At 48.6% G+C, this 12,206-nt stretch overlaps 1 protein-coding gene across 1 annotated transcript in view; it reads right to left on the bottom strand.

Annotated features, from left to right (window-relative positions):
- Positions 1-12,206, bottom strand: part of CC2D2B (coiled-coil and C2 domain containing 2B) — a 1,427,481-nt gene that overhangs the window by 585,313 nt on the left and 829,962 nt on the right. The window lies entirely within an intron of this gene.

Here is a 12,206-nt window from a genome sequence, read left to right as displayed (position 1 = left end):
TAAGAGCCTTTCTCCTGAAGAGTTGGAAGACAGGGAGAAGGAGAGGGAATACAAGTTAGAGATGGCAAAACTTAAATTAGGAGGGCAGTTGGAATTAGAGAATGCAAGAAGCAAGAGAGAAGCTGAAATGGAGAGCAAAAGATTAGATTTTGAGAGAGAGAAATTAGCGTTTGAACGTGAGAAGATGGTGAGGGAGATGGAGCTTAAAACTAAGAGTTTAGAGTTGAATCCCTCTGGTGGCAGCACTCCATCTGTGCCTGCAGAAAGTAGGTTTTATTTTCCTAAAGATGTGATCAAAGATTACAGTAAGAATGAAGATATTAGCCAATGGTTTAAAGCATATGAGTTAGCGTTATTGGCCCACCGGGTCCCTGAGAAAGATTGGGGAACGGGGTTGTGGAGCCGCTTTACAAATGAAGGGAGAGATACCTTGTTGAGCCTTCCTGCGGAGGATAGGATGTCTTATACTCATATGAAAGATGCTTTAATGCTGAGATATGGCTTAACTCCAGAAAAGTACAGACAAACCTTTAGAGAATGTAAGAAGTTGCCTGGTACTACGTGGGTTGAATATGTGTCTTTTTTCTGCAGAACCATGGATGGTTGGATAAAGGGTAGCAAGGTTGATAGTTATGATGCTCTTTATGATTTGTTTGCTTGGGAGCACTTGTCTAATAACTGTTTTCCAGAGCTACGCCAGCACCTTGTTGATAGCAAGATATCTAACCCTAGAAAACTTGCTGAGGAGGCGGACCGCTGGGTCAGTACCAGGGTCCACAAGGTTCCAGTGGGAGACTCAGCCAAAGGTGGGCAGGGTCCCCAGCAGAAGAGTGGGGGGGACAGGGGTAAACAGAGGGAGTTTCAGAAAGGGCCCCAAAGTAGTCCCCAAGGGAACCAAGGGAAGGGTTCCCAGCCTCCCCCTGTAAAGAAGCCAGAGGCCCCGACAGGTAAACCTGTTCACAGGGGCCCCATGACCTGCTATGCCTGTAAGCAGGTGGGACACCATTATTATGATCCCCAGTGTCCCATGAAGGATTTGAATGCACCGCCGCGTGCACCCCCTCGTCAGGTAGCGAGTGTAGCCCTGGGAGGGGATGAGATGGGTGCCCCCGGTGGGTGGGGTCCCGCAGAAATGTCCCTGGTCTCTTTAGGAGACGTGGAAATGGTCCCTCCAACCCCTCTGCCTAGTAACACTAAGAAATATAGGCAGTGGGTGACCATTAATGGCCATAGGGTGGAAGCTCTCAGAGACACCGGAGCGAGTGTGACAGCTGTCAAGTGTCACTTGGTGTCCAGTGAGCAGGTGGTCCCTCATGCATTCTACCCCGTTGTAGCTGCTGACAACTCACAGAGTCAGTGTGAGGTAGCTCAAGTTCCCTTTGAGTGGGGGGGGTCTCAGGTACTCTTCAGGTTGCTGTGAGGCCCGCCATGCCTGTTGATTGTCTCCTGGGCAATGATTTGGAGGACTCCCCTTGGGCTAAGGTGGAGAGAAAATCGCATCTGGAAATGTTGGGTCTGCCTGAGTGGGTGTGTGCGACCACCCGGTCCATGTCAGTCAGTAAGGGTGTTGATGGGGCCCTGGAGCCTGAAAGTATGGCCCAGGTCCCAACCGTGAAGAGAAGGGGCAGGGGGCGCGGGAAACCGTCCCCCATCATTCCCGCGGTCCAGGAGGGAGCAGACCCTGAGGGGGATGCCCTGGAACCGACAGGAGAACAAGTGGCCGAACTGGGAGACCTGCCCGAGCTGACCCATTGGCAGCAGGATGGTGGTCCCTCCAGGGAGGAATTTTGTGCTGAACAGAAAGTGTGCCCTTCTCTTGTGGGTATGAGGCAGCAGGCCTCAGCCCAAACGACAGGTGATCAGTCAGGATCACATTGGGTCTACTGGGAGAACGACCTCCTGTATAGCGAGCCTAAGGCTGCTGAACCTGGGTCAGCCCGTGTGCTGGTGGTACCCCAGCGCTTCAGAGCCTTCCTACTGGGGTTGGCTCATGACGTTCCGTTAGCTGGACATCTGGGGCAGGACAAGACCTATGACAGGCTTGTCACCCATTTTTATTGGCCCCAGATGAGAAGGGATTCAGATATCCATTGTAGGACCTGTCAAACTTGCCAGGCAAGTGGGAAAAGTGGGCGGAAGCAGAAGGCTCCCCTCCAACCTTTTCCCGTCGTCAGTACCCCCTTTGAGCGAGTGGGAATTGACATTGTGGGGCCACTGGACCCCAAGACAGCCATGGGCAACAGGTTTATCCTGGTCTTGGTGGACCATGCCACCCGGTACCCGGAAGCCATCCCTCTCCGCACAGTGACGGCCCCCGTGGTGGGACGGGCACTGATGGGTGTTTTCTCCCGCATGGGGTTCCCCAGAGAGGTGGTGTCAGACCGGGGCACCAACTTCATTTCGAATTATATGAAGTCTCTGTGGAAGGAGTGTGGGGTAACCTACAAGTTTACCACTCCTTACCACCCTCAAGGTAATGGGCTGGTTGAGAGATTCAACCGGACCCTAAAAGGCATGATCATGGGTCTTGAAGAACCAATGAGGCGTAAATGGGACGTCCTCTTGCCATGCCTGCTGTTTGCTTACCGTGAGGTGCCACAGAAGTCTCTAGGGTTCAGCCCCTTTGAGCTTTTGTATGGTCACCCGGTAAGAGGACCTTTGAGTCTGGTCAAAGAAGGCTGGGAGCAATCTCCCAGGAAACCTCCCCAGGATGTATATAGTTACATGCTGGCCTTTAGGAACCAGACTCGGCGCTTCAGAGATCTTGCTCAGGCAAATCTGGAGGCCAGCCAGGAAGAGATGAAGCGGTGGTACGATCAGAATGCCACTCTGGTTGAGCTTCAACCTGGTCAGAAAGTTTGGGTCATGGCCCCTGTGGAACCTTGAGCGCTCAAGGACAGGTGGACTGGACCATTTGAGGTTGTGGAGAAAAAGAGCGATGTCACCTACTTGGTGGACTTGAAGTCTCCCAGGAACCCCTTAAGGGTCCTGCATGTCAACCGGTTAAAGCCCCACTTAGAAAGGTCCGAAGTGGGCATGCTCCTTGCCACAGATGCTGGGATGGAGGAGGAGAGTGAGCCTCTTCCTGACCTCCTGTGTGCAAAAGAAAAAGATGGGTCAGTGGATGGTGTTGTCCTCTCTGACACACTGACCCCTGAGCAGCAGCAAGATTGTCGCCATCTGTTGGTACAATTCCCTGATCTGTTCTCCTTAATCCCTGGTGTCACTCAGTGGTGTGTCCATGATGTGGACACTGGGGACAGCACTCCTGTGAGGCACAAGGCCTACAGGGTGACTGAAAAGGTCAGAGCATATATCAAGGAGGAGGTCTCCAAGATGTTTGCCTTAGGGGTGGTTGAGTCCTCTAGCAGTCCTTGGGCCAGCCCAGTGGTCTTGGTCCCAAAGGCTGCAGCGCCTGGTGCTTCACCAGAACTTCGGTTCTGTGTGGATTACCGAGGACTCAATTCGGTCACCAAGACTGACGCGCACCCCATCCCCAGAGCTGATGAGCTCATCGATCGGTTGGGGGCTGCCCGGTACCTTAGTACGTTTGATCTAACGTCTGGGTACTGGCAGATCGCCTTGACTGATGGGGCAAAAGAGAGGTCTACATTCTCCACACCAGATGGGCACTACCAGTTCCGTGTGATGCCCTTTGGGATGAAGAATGCCCCTGCCACATTCCAGAGGTTGGTTAACCAGGTATTGGCCGGGCTGGAAGATTTCAGCGCCGCCTACCTGGACGATATAGCAGTGTTCAGCGCCAGCTGGGAGGAACACTTGCGCCACCTCCAGGAAGTGTTGTTGGCCCTGCGCAGAGCAGGCCTCACAATCAAGGCTAGTAAGTGCCAGATTGGGCAGGGTTCAGTGGTGTACTTGGGGCACCAAGTAGGGAGCGGCGAGGTGGCCCCCCTGCAACCCAAGATAGATACCATCCTGGCTTGGGAACCGCCCAAAACCCAGACTCAGGTGAGAGCCTTCTTGGGTCTCACGGGTTACTACAGGAGGTTTGTCAAGGGGTATGGCAACATTGTGCACCCCTTGACCTCGCTGACTTCCAGGAAGCAGCCGAGACTTGTGATCTGGACTGACGCCTGTCAGAACGCCTTTGACACCCTGAAAACTGCAATGTGTACAGCACCGGTCCTCCAGGCACCCGACTTTTCAAAAGAATTCATTGTCCAGACAGACGCTTCAGAGCATGGTGTGGGGGCTGTTCTAGCACAGATGAATGAGGAGGGCCGAGACTTACCTGTAGCCTTCATCAGCCGGAGGTTACTTCCCAGGGAACAAAGGTGGAGTGCGATAGAGCGTGAGGCATTTGCTGTGGTCTGGGCGCTGAAGAAGCTAAGACCCTACCTGTTTGGGACTCACTTCCGGGTTCAGACAGACCACAGGCCCCTCAGATGGTTAATGCAGATGAGGGGTGAGAACCCAAAGCTGTTGAGGTGGTCCATTTCCCTACAGGGGATGGACTTTACGGTGGAACACCGCCCTGGTACAGATCACGCCAATGCTGATGGTCTGTCCAGATTTTTCCGCCTTAGTGATGAGGACTCCCTGGGTGAAGGGTAGTTCTCCCCACATTTCAGCTGGAGGGGACACGTGTTAGACCTGGCATCATTGGCATGAGTCTCTCCTCCATTTTTTTCTGTTTGCCTCCTCTGTTTACGATGTTTTTGCTGGATTATTGCTTTGGGCACTGTGCCACTGCTGATCAGTGCCACAGTGCAAGTGCTCCCTATGTTAAATTGTTACATTGATTGGTGTTACCATGATTGGCTTGGTTGACTTACTGTTCAGACCCTAGTCTAGTGCACTGCGTTTGCCAAGGGCGTGTAAGTTAACTGCTGCTGGTGGGCTTGCAGCACTGGTTGTGCCACCCACAGAAGCAGCGTGTAAAATGTGTCTCAGGCCTGCCACCGCAGCGCCTGCGTGCAGTCCCTGACTGCCATGTCGACTTGGCAAGGAAACCTACTTGCCAGTCTCTAAACCTTCACTTTGCCACATTTCAGACACCTCTATGGTAGGCCCTAGGGCAGGGTGCATTGTTGGTAAAAGGTAGGTCATGCCCTGATGTGTGTGGCATGACCTAATAGTGAATTACAGCCATTTTCGTTTTTCACTATTGAAGGGCTACCTGCCTCCAATAGGCCAGACTGGGCAGACTGATTATTAACTCCATTATAATCTATCTGACTCAGGGAGCATGGTAGCAAGTCGAGTTTAGTATCCCTGAACTCAGAATTTAATAACACACCCTTTAGGATGGATGGTTTTTAAATTCTATGTTTGAAAATAGCACTTTTAGAAAGTGGCTATTTTCTTGTCCAACTATCTACCGGTCTCTGCTGGTTTGGTGTGTGTGTCAGGGGCTGGGTGGCTCCAGAGGTCTGAATGAGTCAGTGTGGGGTGAATGGGGCGTTTACACATAGAGTGAGGGAAGAGTAGCCTGCCCTACCTGACACAATACTGGCTCCACCTCCTGCTGGGCGACTGATAGCCCTGCTCCTGCCAGTGACAATACTGGCTCCGCCTCCTGCTGGGCGGCTGAGGACTCTGCCCTGCTCAGTGAATAGGCCAGGTGCCTCTGCCTGGCAACACCCACAACAAACCTGAGATGGTGGGAATTTCCCTGTTTGGACAAAGGGAACAAAGGAGAAATGGGGTATAAGAGAAGGACCCCTGAACCAAGAACTGAGATCACTTCTGACAAGGAAACCTGTACCAAGGACAAGAAGCCTGCTGATCTAAGGACTTGACTCCCCTTTCTGCCAGAGTGCTGTTTTGCTGTGGAGGAACCTGAAGGCTGCTTCTTTATTTTTGCCAAGGAACAAGGAGAGAGGAACTTGGTGTGTACTCTCTGAACACTTGCTAGGAAATCTCCAAGGGCTGGAAGAGTGCCAGTCTCCTGCTGAAGTCACAGGGCCAAAGGACTTCACCATTTGCTGAATTGCTGGAAAGTGTTGTTTCCAGTACACAAGGGAAAATCTGCAGTCTCGACGCCGCCGCCGCCGCCGAATCCAGCTCGACATCGTGAGTAACGGCTCCAGTGTCCCGAGCCTTCGACGCCGGCCGCCGGGCCCGATCGACGCCAGCAGCAACGCCAGTGAGCAGTGGGTATCGGCCCCGGCTCCAAGTGACCCCGTCTCGACGCCGGTATCGACGCCAGTGAGGAGTGAGTATCGGCTCTACCTCCAAGCGACCCCGTCCCGACGCCGCTGCTGATCGCATCGACTCGACGCACTTCTCGACGCCGTGAGCGCTGCTCCGGCCCGACATCCCTCGACGCCGCTGCGGATAGACCCGACTCCGAGGCACGATCGACGCCGACCTCGACTCCGACATCTCGACGCCGTGGATCATCGTTTTCTTCGTTTCTCAAGGTACTGTACTTGTGGGGTCTGTTGCAACTCCAGGCTCGACGTAGCGCTCCTCGCGGTCGACGCCGAACCTTGGGAATCCTGTAGACTCGACGTCGTGTGACTCCTGTGGGGGTTACATTGTTGCCAAAGAACTGTGCTCAGAAGAATACTTTGCTAAAGAACTATTTGCCAAGAAGAAACCTTACTTGAACTATTACTTTTCCTTCCAAAGAGTATTTATTAAGACTGTGGTATATTTTTGTCGTTATTTGGTCTTGTGCTAAGCCTTATATAAAAATACTATTTTTATAATAACTTCTGTGTCGTGTCCATCTGTAGTGTATTCACTTTATTACTGTATGTGGTCATAAATGCTTAACACACTGCCTCTGAGATAAGCCTGTCTGCTCTGCCAAGCTGTTCACAGTGTGAACGATTATTTCATACATCCGTTTCGGTTGTCATAGACGTTAGACACTCATTTGCAGCTTGCGATTCTATCGTCTAAGCTATTCTACGGTGTAGTTCACTGAAAAGAAAGAAAAATAAATTTTGCCTACGAGGTAAGTCAAACTAACTATCAATGTGTAATAACCTTATGTCTCCGCCACCCAAATGTTGTGAGAAAAGGAGTGAAAAGGAGTGTTGGTGCCTCACGGTAGCGCCACCAAGGAGGGTAAAGCAGGATGGTACTCGCCTGCTACCTCAAATTCTCATCATCAGCTACCAACACTCCAAAAGCAAGAAAATGTGTCTGATGCCAGTGATTAACTATACAGGTGCTAAGGTGTGTAGTTAAGAAAGAGAAAAGAAACAGAGAACTGTGCTATAATATGTGCACCGTCTCAAACCCCTAAGTGATATATACTAATATCAGAAAAAGAGCTAGATCACACTGGCTTGCATACTTTATTCTAAGCTGCGTGATAGCTCATATGTTAAAATGCCGACATGTTTCGTTACCATTGGACAACACTCACGGCAACTTCTTCAGGGCGTGGGGTCTGTTCGTTTCACCCTGCACCTCTATTTGTCATTTAAAAACAATTCTGTAGGAGACAAAAGAGAACATACACAAACACAACAACACAAGACAGACTGGGTTGGTAACCTGTTATTGTAGGGCAAATGTCCTATGTATAGTCTTATGGAACCCCCTATAACATATATTTACCAGGATGTAGCCCACCATGGGCATACCTTTACCCGTGAGACCTTGCGGCTCTGTATGCGCGTTCAAGGCTCCACTTGTTCCACTCCAAACGTGAGTCTGTAATGTATAATACATAGTGAGCAGTGCATGCTTACTCCCGTTTTAATATCTCATTCATGGGTAATACGGGTGTGTCCCCCTCCCGTCTCAGGTGGTACCTCTGCATCTAAGAATTTCATTGGTGGGTGCCTCTCTTTTAACATCCCCTTAAGATAATGTTCCCCTCAAAGTGGCGAGCCCTTTACACAGTCCCTCGACTTGCGTTCCGACCTCGATGTATTTAAATCTCCTCTCATTAACCTTTATCGAGTCCGATTCCCCAAGATTAACACTATCTGTCAACACTCACCGTGAAACTGTTCGTAACTGGCGTTTACTCAGCCCAGGAACAACACGGCCGTTCCACGGCGCGGTTTAAAAGCGTCATAGCGCGCACCACGTGATTGGTCTACGCTAGCAAAGAGCTCGATATAGTAAAAGAGGGGCGCCATTTTGGAATGGGCAATGGAAGATAGGCTCGCCGTGAAAACGTTCATCACTGGCAGTTACTCAATATCACACCTGCCCGGCCATTCCATTGCGCGATTTATGTATCATCTAATCAGTCTACGCAAGTCCCATTAAAGTACAAGGCTCGATATGGTGTAAAAAGAGGGGTTGCCATTTTGCAATGGGGAATGCCATGTTATGCCTATCTGTATTTATTGACGTGCTAACATTGCCGCATGTATTTGTTCCAACTTAGTGTGGAATGATGATCGCTAAGTGTACATCTACCTGTTTGCAACTTACAAAACCCCCCCGCCCATCCTGATGTATTGCGTGGGATACTCCTATGATTTTCAGGAACATACTCCTAATCTTATTGGCTGAAGCCCAGTTTAGGATACTGATAAATACATATTTACCACCTTTAAGAGTATCCAAAGTGATATATTACCTAGGATATTCCCACAGGTATGTATCCAAATGTAATTTGCCAGAGATAAAGATAAAATGTAGTGGACCTACGGTGTCTGGTAACAGCAACAATGATGATAACCCAGCAATCAATGTGTTAATATACTGAGATTGCGTTACTGGCAATTATAACTCATTCGTGCCATACGCTAAGTGTTGACTCGTTACACTGCTGGTATACTTTCCGTGGCCATGGATTACAATGATAGATAATCATGAATCATGCATTCACCTTACTCCATTCTATAAGGTCGTTTAGTCCAATCTGGTCCACTCCCTCTTGATAAATCCACCGTGCTTCCCTGTTACTCAGTCTGGATTCAATATTGAACTGGTCCCCTGTGACTCTTTCAAGCACTACCCAGCGCACTTCTTGGGCAGTATGTTTTCGTGTTTGAAAGTGTTGCACCAATTTGGTGCTCAATTTACCTGCACGGAGTGTGCTCAGGTGTTCTTGTATTCTTGTTTTTACCTTCCTGGTGGTAAGGCCGATGTAGTGAAGCTCACAGGGGCATGTCAGTCTGTAAATCACATGCGAGGTGTTACAGTTGCTAAATTTGTTTAGAAACCAGATCTTATTATTTGCAAGAGTAACATTTTTGGTTGGTGATGTAAATGCGCACACGGAGCAATTTCCACATGGGTAATGCCCGGAGGGGATGTTGGTTTCGCGTGGACACAGGAATACTCTGTACAATCGAATGTCTTGGCTACTAAGCTACAGGATCGAGCTTACCCAAGGAAGGTCATAAGACAGGCAAAAAAACGAGCATATAACACCCCTCGTGCAGTCCTGTTGGAAAAGACCAAAAGGGAAAAAGGTGAATGTATCCCAGTGGTCACCACCTTTGGACCACTATCCACAAAAATCAGGCAAATCATTCGGAGGCATTGGCATCTGCTTAGTACCACCAATATGCAGATGCCTCCCCCTCGTTTCGCATTTAAAAGGTCTGCGAATATTCGGGACCGGCTGGTCCACACTAGACCCAAAACAAGTCCACGCGAAACCAACATCCCCTCCGGGCATTACCCATGTGGAAATTGCTCCGTGTGCGCATTTACATCACCAACCAAAAATGTTACTCTTGCAAATAATAAGATCTGGTTTCTAAACAAATTTAGCAACTGTAACACCTCGCATGTGATTTACAGACTGACATGCCCCTGTGAGCTTCACTACATCGGCCTTACCACCAGGAAGGTAAAAACAAGAATACAAGAACACCTGAGCACACTCCGTGCAGGTAAATTGAGCACCAAATTGGTGCAACACTTTCAAACACGAAAACATACTGCCCAAGAAGTGCGCTGGGTAGTGCTTGAAAGAGTCACAGGGGACCAGTTCAATATTGAATCCAGACTGAGTAACAGGGAAGCACGGTGGATTTATCAAGAGGGAGTGGACCAGATTGGACTAAACGACCTTATAGAATGGAGTAAGGTGAATGCATGATTCATGATTATCTATCATTGTAATCCATGGCCACGGAAAGTATACCAGCAGTGTAACGAGTCAACACTTAGCGTATGGCACGAATGAGTTATAATTGCCAGTAACGCAATCTCAGTATATTAAAACATTGATTGCTGGGTTATCATCATTGTTGCTGTTACCAGACACCGTAGGTCCACTACATTTTATCTTTATCTCTGGCAAATTACATTTGGATACATACCTGTGGGAATATCCTAGGTAATATATCACTTTGGATACTCTTAAAGGTGGTAAATATGTATTTATCAGTATCCTAAACTGGGCTTCAGCCAATAAGATTAGGAGTATGTTCCTGAAAATCATAGGAGTATCCCACGCAATACATCAGGATGGGCGGGGGGGTTTTGTAAGTTGCAAACAGGTAGATGTACACTTAGCGATCATCATTCCACACTAAGTTGGAACAAATACATGCGGCAATGTTAGCACGTCAATAAATACAGATAGGCATAACATGGCATTCCCCATTGCAAAATGGCAACCCCTCTTTTTACACCATATCGAGCCTTGTACTTTAATGGGACTTGCGTAGACTGATTAGATGATACATAAATCGCGCAATGGAATGGCCGGGCAGGTGTGATATTGAGTAACTGCCAGTGATGAACGTTTTCACGGCGAGCCTATCTTCCATTGCCCATTCCAAAATGGCGCCCCTCTTTTACTATATCGAGCTCTTTGCTAGCGTAGACCAATCACGTGGTGCGCGCTATGACGCTTTTAAACCGCGCCGTGGAACGGCCGTGTTGTTCCTGGGCTGAGTAAACGCCAGTTACGAACAGTTTCACGGTGAGTGTTGACAGATAGTGTTAATCTTGGGGAATCGGACTCGATAAAGGTTAATGAGAGGAGATTTAAATACATCGAGGTCGGAACGCAAGTCTAGGGACTGTGTAAAGGGCTCGCCACTTTGAGGGGAACATTATCTTAAGGGGATGTTAAAAGAGAGGCACCCACCAATGAAATTCTTAGATGCAGAGGTACCACCTGAGACGGGAGGGGGACACACCCGTATTACCCATGAATGAGATATTAAAACGGGAGTAAGCATGCACTGCTCACTATGTATTATACATTACAGACTCACGTTTGGAGTGGAACAAGTGGAGCCTTGAACGCGCATACAGAGCCGCAAGGTCTCACGGGTAAAGGTATGCCCATGGTGGGCTACATCCTGGTAAATATATGTTATAGGGGGTTCCATAAGACTATACATAGGACATTTGCCCTACAATAACAGGTTACCAACCCAGTCTGTCTTGTGTTGTTGTGTTTGTGTATGTTCTCTTTTGTCTCCTACAGAATTGTTTTTAAATGACAAATAGAGGTGCAGGGTGAAACAAACAGACCCCACGCCCTGAAGAAGTTGCCGTGAGTGTTGTCCAATGGTAACGAAACATGTCGGCATTTTAACATATGAGCTATCACGCAGCTTAGAATAAAGTATGCAAGCCAGTGTGATCTAGCTCTTTTTCTGATATTAGTATATATCACTTAGGGGTTTGAGACGGTGCACATATTATAGCACAGTTCTCTGTTTCTTTTCTCTTTCTTAACTACACACCTTAGCACCTGTATAGTTAATCACTGGCATCAGACACATTTTCTTGCTTTTGGAGTGTTGGTAGCTGATGATGAGAATTTGAGGTAGCAGGCGAGTACCATCCTGCTTTACCCTCCTTGGTGGCGCTACCGTGAGGCACCAACACTCCTTTTCACTCCTTTTCTCACAACATTTGGGTGGCGGAGACATAAGGTTATTACACATTGATAGTTAGTTTGACTTACCTCGTAGGCAAAATTTCTTTTTCTTTCTTTTCAGTGAACTACACCGTAGAATAGCTTAGACGATAGAATCGCAAGCTGCAAATGAGTGTCTAAAGTCTATGACAACCGAAACGGATGTATGAAATAATCGTTCACACTGTGAACAGGTCTTTGTTGTATACAATGTATTGAGTGGGGGATGACCTGTTCTCTGCCCCTTCAGCTCCTTTTTGTAGACTGCTCTGCCAAGCTACCAAGGGGGTAGCAGGGGTTATCTGAGTGTGTAATCCCCTTTCCCTGACTAGAGTTGGTTGGTCCCTATTTGTCAGAAGTGTATACCTCTGCCAACTAGAGACCGCCGGTTCTAACACTCTCTCTTTGCTTTGCTGACAAATTACATTTC

Source organism: Triturus cristatus, chromosome 1_2, assembly GCF_964204655.1.
Source record: "Triturus cristatus chromosome 1_2, aTriCri1.1, whole genome shotgun sequence".
NCBI lineage: Eukaryota > Metazoa > Chordata > Amphibia > Caudata > Salamandridae > Triturus > Triturus cristatus.
Note: the sequence above shows the minus strand (reverse complement) of the source record. Positions and strands in the feature narration are given on the sequence as shown.